Source organism: Magnolia sinica, chromosome 7, assembly GCF_029962835.1.
Source record: "Magnolia sinica isolate HGM2019 chromosome 7, MsV1, whole genome shotgun sequence".
Taxonomy (NCBI): Eukaryota; Viridiplantae; Streptophyta; class Magnoliopsida; order Magnoliales; family Magnoliaceae; genus Magnolia; species Magnolia sinica.
The window spans coordinates 30540808-30549339 of NC_080579.1; the positions used below are offsets into that span (position 1 = coordinate 30540808).

Here is an 8532-nt window from a genome sequence, read left to right on the forward strand (position 1 = left end):
TGAAGTCGATGTGGATCAAATCTATGTAAAGTGATGTTTATTGCTTTCTTATATATGAATTAGGGTAAAGGAGTAGAGAAAAGAGTTGTGGATCTTCAAGGAGTCCTCTGTCTTCTCCAAACCTTCGGTTCTAGCTAGTATTTATGTTTTTCTATTTATTTATAGTCCAATCATGTCTTTAATTGGTTAATCGCTTAACTAGAGCTAAGAGGTGAAGCTTGTAGTTCTTCTTAATGTTTAGTTTACTTTTATTCAAAATATTTGGTTTATTTGTTGAACAATTCATTAATATTTGGTTTGAATGAAGAAGTATTTTCAGTTTACTTTGATCCATTGTTGACCCCGGGCACTTTAGATGCTTAGGAAGACTATAAATAGTTTCTTACATATTTTGTAAGGGATTGATCTGTAAAAATTCCTCGTTCTATCATTAACTCCGAGCATAATAGATACTTTGAATAACTACAATCATATCGTTGATGCTTTATGAGGGAACAAATTCAAAGAATGTTCAAATCTGTTACGAAACTTTTGCATGATGATTTAACTCCTCTATTATCCTACTGGATAGGATAGGACTTCGATTCTAGTTGTGTGATCCAATTAAATCAAGTAAATTAACATTAAGATGGCTATAAGTGGACCCTTGGTAATCTAGTTATTTCTAATAGCTTCTTCCACAATTCCTCTTTAAAACCAACTTTTGCTAGTTATTTTAAATTCTAGTTCTAATTTTAATGTAGTTCAAAAATCACACAATAGCAAATCCTTGTGGGTACAACCTCGGTCTCACTGAGTTATTACTACATTATAGCCCTACACTTGGAGTTATCATAACAAATTTTTGGCACCATTATTGATGACTTCAGTTGCAATTTTCTAAAGAACATTAATATTAGAATTATGTTAGGATTATGTTTAATTTTTTTGTGTTTCCAAATTAGTTTTTTTTTTAATTATTTGATACTAATTTTGTTCTTCCATTTCGTATAACCTAACATAGAATCGTTGATCCGGTAATATCTTTCTAACCTTCTTGCTGTAGTATTTCATAATTCTTAATTTTTCTATAGCTTTTTTAAAAAAAGTAGGTTTTAGTTTAAACGTAGGATTGAGAGTGTTTTATGCCCAAGTGGGTCCATGACAACACTCTCTGTCTCTTTAGTGAATGAGGATTAGTGGAAGGATTGCTTATCCATCATTGGATTAAACACCACATTAGAACTCATATGTTGTTCCAGCATGCTGAGGTATGACAAGATGAGAATGATGTACAAAATGTTCCCCCGCCCTAGAACTATATGTGATTACTTACAAACAGCATGGGCGAGTACAACTTCCTGCATGGTGTTTCCACATAATGCAAGAAATGTGAATTTCAAGCCGGGAGTGTTCTAACTACTTCCGAAGTTTCATAAACTCGATTATGAGAGTTCATATCTACACCTTAAACAATTTGATGAGAATATAGCAACCCTACACTTTCATAACGTAACTGAGGACACTTTAAGATTAAAGTTGTTCCCTTTCTCCCTAAAGGAGAAGACCAAGTCTTGGATTCACTCCTTGAGACCAAGATCAATTGGGACTGACATCGGGAGTTCCTTAAAAAGTTCTTCCTAACTTATAAAACCAACACCTTAAGGAGGGTGATCATGAATTTCTCTCAGAAAGAGGAAGAGACCTTCTTTCAATACCAGGAAAGATTTAAGGATCTTCTAAAATCTTGCCCACATCATGGCTATGAAACTTGGTGGGTCATAAGCTTTTTCTATGATGGACTGACGTCGCCCATGCGCCAATTTGTAGAGATGATGTGCAATGATGAGTTCAGGAATAAGGACACCAATGATGCGTGGGATTATTTCAATATTCTTGCTGAAAATGCACACTCATGGGATATATCATCTAAGCCCAGCAATCCTAAACCAACTCAGTCTAGAGAGAATGGAGGAATGTGTTGGAGCATAAAAATAAAGAGATCAAGGTGGAAAAGAATGCAAAAAAGAGATGTTCAAAGAAATAGAAGACATAGATCTGTTGTGCGGGGGCAACAGATGTGTTGCGTGACCTATTGCATGGCATAATGGGTGCCGGCACAACAAGGGTAAGTAGCATGCGGATCGAGCTTTTAAGTGCTTGGAGGCACGTGAATCGAGGCTTCACACGTGCAAATGCCTATAAATACCCCTCTAACCTCCTCAATTGACATATGCAAGTTCGGAGCTCCCAAAGAAAGTCATCTGAATACCTCTTCACGGTACTCCGTGAAGGAGAAGGAGTAGGAACTCTATTGTGCTTGCTCGCGCAATGGAGATCCATTGTGCCTGCCCGTGCAACAGGACTCTATTACACATGCACAATGTATACAACACATTCATGATGTCAGATCTTTCAAAGAGTCTGCATCAGTAAAATTCAAACATCTCCTTCAAGACTATCATTTCAGATTAATCAAAGGAGAAACAAAGGATTTTTAGACTCTCGCAACACTTCTTTCATTAAAAGGAGTGCATCGCAAGCTCGAATGCTACCAAAATCACTATTCGGATTATTCCATATAACTCTATTCAATTCAATGTTTTGTATTCTATATTGGAATTAAGGGAAATATGAGGATGTAAATGAATTCCAAAATCAATAAAATATTTGTTGACAAATGTTCTTCTATTTTCTTTCTTATTAATGAATGATAATCCCCTATCGAAATACATTTGTTTCTTATCAAAATAAAATGGTGGCTCTACTAGGGAATCATATCAATATTAACTTAGAAATTATCTGGAGAACTTTTATCATTATTTGGCATAACAGCGATGCTAAAATGGCGACTCTCAACGAGAACATCCTCCCCTTCATCTCCAATATAAAATATAGCTTTGTTTAATATTTGTTAATAACATATTGTTGTTTATCGTAGGAATTGCAATTCTTCTTTGATCACAATGGCCACTTCATTCAACAAAACGATCTTCTACTTTACATCGACTGGATTCATCATTGATTACATTTACGATGGATCTTCAAATTAAGAGATTTAGTCAATTTTGGCCACAAACAATGTATCGAAGGCTTCATTCAGAGTGATTTCTATATCACCACTACCGCAGGACAATAAAGAATGATAGACTATGGTATTGCCAAAAAGATCAATGGCTCGATCTCATACAACCATCAGTCCAGTCCCACTACTGATGGTAAGAGGGCTAATCACACGCAATGCAATAAATTGAAACCCTACACTGGTCCCACCCCCACTATACCTGGGACAATCTTTTGGTTCCTTCACTCCGCAGGATTTTTTCACTCCTTCTACAATAGTTGTTCGTCAAACTAAAAAAGAAAAAGGGAAATCCCTTGTAAAGAATGAATCCTCTTTTCTAGGGCCCGCCACGTTCATACCATTGCAAATAATTTCACCACGAATTGTCACACCAAAGCCATCAGAATCATGCGAAAGTATTAAGGGATCAAATCAGAATTCCTTTTCCCTACATTCTCTTGTGACGACGTATCCTTCTTCTATTCTAATGACGGAATAGTCGGTAAGTAAGGAAGTTGCCATCTATATGGCATGCACAAGCCAAAACCAAATGTTGTCTATAGATGAACGCTTGGTTAAGATGGCCCATGCACAGACGATTCTCATGGAAGAATGCAGGAACCTTAGAGAAGTGCTAGCTACTTTGGCTTAAAATGTAGCCAAAGTTGTAGCCCCTCCTATCGTGGCTACAATTAAAGGTTGGGAGCAAAAACCAGAAGGTTCACAACTACCCAGGGCAGGATCACAGGGGGTCAGTCAGTGTAGCATGAACTGTAACGTAAGAAGAAATACAGTAAGTGGTGGCAGAAGCTATTAGGACAGAAAGAGACCGAGAACATCCTGAGAGATTTCAATATAGAACATCATACCTTCAGGAAATTGAAGATGTGTCATTCCCTGCAAATTTCAAATATCCAGATTTCCAAAATTCAATGGAGATGGCTCCCCAGAAGAACATCTAATGCATTTTATCACTATCATGGCCTTTTCAACATTACCACAACATTGCCTACGATTGTTTGGATCATCTCTTATAGGGAAAGCGTTTCAATGTATTCTAATTTGGCACCTGAATCTATATGAACTTGGGATAAAATGAAACATACTTTTAAAAAGGCTGAGCTAAATGTCCTAGAGAGGTGGGGGGGGGGGGGGGGGGGGGGGGTTGCATAGGACAATGCCAAATTTAAAAATAAAGCATGGAAATAAAGACTTCATAAGCAATTAATAGCATAATAGAAAGCAACCTCCAAGATTAAGTATTGAGAGGTTGATACAAACTTGGTTCTAAGGACAACCTGACACCAAAAACCTATGGTTTTGGCAGGACAACCTAACTAGAACGTGGATGAGTATCAAAAACTCAAACTCAAATGGACGTGAAAGAAATAAGAACTAATCTATTACAACATTCACCACACAATGCTTAAAAAATAAAGATTACAATATTCACATCTACAAATACATCCAACGATCTTAAACCAAAAAATGATAAAGAAATAAATCAAACATCCACCAAACACCTGAGAATTATAGTGGTTCATGTGTATACACCAACTGTCTGAAAAAAGCCACACAACTACTCCACTCCTAATATCCACTCCCTTGGGATATTAGTGTTCTCTAATCAAATAGGTTTTTCAAGGTTCACCTAAAACCTTTACAATTGTATTTTAAGTGGGCTCACACAATCATAACCCCACACTCTGAGATTTTCTGACTGATCTCAGAAAAAATCAAATGAGATTTTCTAGCTTATCTCATAAACCAAACAAAATGAAATTACAAAAAAGGAAAAACTTATCTGCAAAAAGATTTTGAAGTAGCCCAGTAGAACTAACTTAATAACGATGTAGATGTTCAACGAACAGGCCCACAAGTGTATAGGGTTCTAAGTCTACATGATTTTTAATTTAAATCAACCTGGGCTAGCTTGATTTGATTTCGATCTCAAGAAATGGTAAATCAAATGTCCCTTTTTAAAATTAGATTGGAATAGTGATCTAAAATCAAATAACAAGAGCTACTTATAAAGAATCCAAAAAATGCACAAAATAGCTTAGAATGAACACAAAATTATCTCAGAGTGATTGCTTAAAAAATTAAAATTGAATAGAAAAATCTGAAATTCGAGTGCTATTTATAGGTGAAAATTTTGTTCACTCGACTGACCTTAAGTTTGCTGCGACTGGCCTTAGGTCCAATAGATTTTCAAAAATTCTGACGCAATAAGATTTTGTAAGTGCTCGACTGGCCTTGTGGGTCCTACGACTAGTCGAGTGGCCTGCTTGACTGGTTATGGACTACACACGACTGGTCAAGTGGGACCAAAATGTTTACTGTAACTTGAATCGAGCCCTGCACGACCAGTCGAGCACTGTTCACTCGACTGGTCGAGCAGTTTTCAGGACTGGTCGAGAACCAACAGAAAAATTCCAAAAAATTGTAACAAATCCTGGACTGATAGAGAAAATACTAGTACTAGTCGAGCAAGTGCTAGGGCTAGTTGAAAAAATAACCTATTAACCTATAAAATGACCAATACCAAGTACAAAATGAACATAACATGCCCTAAGGTCAATCTTGGTCATTCATACCTTACTTTGTGAGATAGAACTTGTGAACCATCAAACTATCGATCACATCGGCAGCTTTAAATCTTGCGATATTCGATCCTTGAACTTAATGTATTGAACTTAGTCTTCAATTAGGACTTGAGTTCTTGGACATTTCCGGTTACAGAACTTGTACTGCAATCTTGCGATTGGGTTCTTAAAAGTTGAGTTTTCACCCAACACTTGAAACTCATACACTTTCTTCAGCTTGAAGATCTCAGCATGTTCGTCGTAGATATTGGCAAGATTGATTCAGCATGATTGTTGAAGTTTCAAAGCAAATCAAAGCACAAGCTTGATACAGAAAACACATAAGCATGACACAAACTCGAATTAGTTTGGCACACCAAAATTTGACTAAAGGTTTCCAACATAGCAATTTCAATCTCTCCCTTTGTCAAATTTGTGACAAAACAAAAATACGAGTCATGCAATAGATATTCAATAAGAACACATGCTCAATAAAGAATCATGCACCATTTAGTCAACAATTGATCAATAAAGAATCATGCACCATCTGTGCACACTAAGCAACTCTCCCCCTTAATCCATTACTCCCTATAAACTAGGAGAAGCAAATTGTAGAAAAAAAATTTGTAATTAAACTCCTCATCCACATCATCATATCAAATTAAGCTTATTCCCCACAATATTTCTCCCCCTTTTTGTCACAACATGACAAAGGAAAGAAGTAGATGATAAATGATAAATGTAGATAATAAGAGAGTAAATAAGGTAAAAAAGAACATGATAAAAAGATTAATATCAGATAACTATTAAGTATCATGTCACAAGAGGTAAGTACTTCAAGTAGTTATCATCCAAACTCACAGACAGTAAAGACAGTTAAAAGAAATTAATACAAAATCAAAGCAAATAGAACAACTAGTCATATCCTGATGAAGGAACAGGAATAGATGGATCATTCTTATGTAAACCCCTATTGATGTGCCTCATATATTTGCGCATATATTTGAAATGCGATTGTTGGGTTACATGAATCTGAGCCACCTGTTCTTCAAGACAATGCAGTCTCTCATCAAAATCAAAAGGCTGATAATTAGAATCAGTAGAAGAATTTGAATCAAGCTCATTAAACAAATCATCCATGTTTACATCTACTTGTGGCAAAGCATTACCTACTTCAGCTTCTTCACCTCCTCCAACATCCCCAACAACTTGAGTGGGTTCCAGGTCTAGATTCATCTTGTTGATATTTAAATTGTTGAAGGGACGGAGATTAATGGAACCTTCTCCAATATGCATAGATACTAAAGCATGGGTAGTTAGGGCAGTCATAAAATAAGCAAAAGGAATATCGCTATGACCGGGATGGAGATGAAACTGAATGATAAGATGACAGATAAGAGTAGGAAGACATATATGGATACCAGACACAACATAATGCATAATACAGGCCATGAACGAAGTCAACTCAGTCTTGTTACCTGAGCGAGGATACACATTTGAAATGAAAATGCAATGAAGGACCCTGTATCTGGGTAACATAAATTTGGAACTGAGTGCAATACCGACATTCCACTCCATATCCATGTTGCAAAGAACTCTTGTAATCAAACGTTTTATATTCTCAGAAGGTCTAGTAGTCAAAGTAGATATGGGAACTTCGTCATCAACAACAGGTATATTCATGATAGAAGAAATCAAATGATGGTCTACTTCGATTGGGCCTTCTCTAGTTGACGCAATAAATGTCAAATTGTCTTGAGAAAAATTAGTAATACAAGCATACATAGCTTGCACAATGGACCGGTATGCCGAACCGCCCCAAGATAATATATTCTCCCATCGTACAGCTTGAAGGAGGGGGACAATGTTGAAGCATTTAATATGATCAACATTAACAACACACTCAACAATGACATTCCTATGTCGGATATCCTGCATATACTCGGGGTCCTCTTCAGGTCACCGAAGGTGACGCATAGAAATGGGTGCAGAACGAGATGAAGAGGGACCACGAATGGTTCTCTTCCTATTTCGCCCTTCTATAGCAATAACAACTCAAGAAAAATAAGTATTTCTAAAAAGGAGAGAAAGGATTCCAAGGAAATTAGATTTTTAGGTAGAAACCCTTTCAAACAACCATAAAACTTGAAACAAGTTGTAAAATCAAGTTAAAGGAAAATCAATGAACTCAAATCTACAAGGAATTTGAAAATGAAGCACTAACCGAAGAGGAATTGAAGCTTAGTTCAACCGGTCGTGGTAGGGCTTGTTGGAGAAGAAGAACCAAGTGAAGAAAAAAGTGTTTTTCCCAAATAAAAGGAAAAACCTAAGTTCCACGACTGGTCTTGTACATACTCGACCGGTCGAGCCACAACTAGTTGAGTGTGTACTCGACTAGTCTCGCACCACTGAAAATTTGTAATTTTACATCAATTTGAATTTTAAAAATTTAAAATAATAAATATATACATTATGATACAAATAGGCACAAATCATCAGTTCATATTGCACATACCACGATTAAATTTTAATTTTACAAACCTATTTTTGTCGAGCAGTTTTGTGAATGTCTGTAAGTTGATTCTTGGTCTGAATATATTCCAATGAAATTATCTTGTCTTCCACCAATTTATGAATATAATGATATCTAATGTCAATATGCTTGGTTCATGAATATTGACTTGGATTTTCTGAAATATTAATTATGCTTGAATTATCACAATATAAAACCATGGATTCTTCCACAATTCCATAATTGCTTAGCATTCTCTTCATCCACACAAGCTGAGTGCACGCATTACCAGTAATAATATATTTAGCCTCAACTATGAAGAGCGATACGAAACTTTATTTCGTACTTAGCCAAGAAACCAAATAGTTCTCGACATAGAAACAACCACCGCT

The 8532-nt window shown here is 36.1% G+C and overlaps 1 non-coding gene across 1 annotated transcript; it reads right to left on the reverse strand.

The window, feature by feature from the left end:
- Positions 1–1636: 1636 nt before the first annotated feature.
- LOC131252446 (small nucleolar RNA R71) lies at positions 1637–1744 on the reverse strand. The gene has a single exon (XR_009174466.1). It is a non-coding gene; the product is annotated as a small nucleolar RNA R71 (small nucleolar RNA).
- Between the last annotated feature and the right edge of the window lie 6788 nt (positions 1745–8532).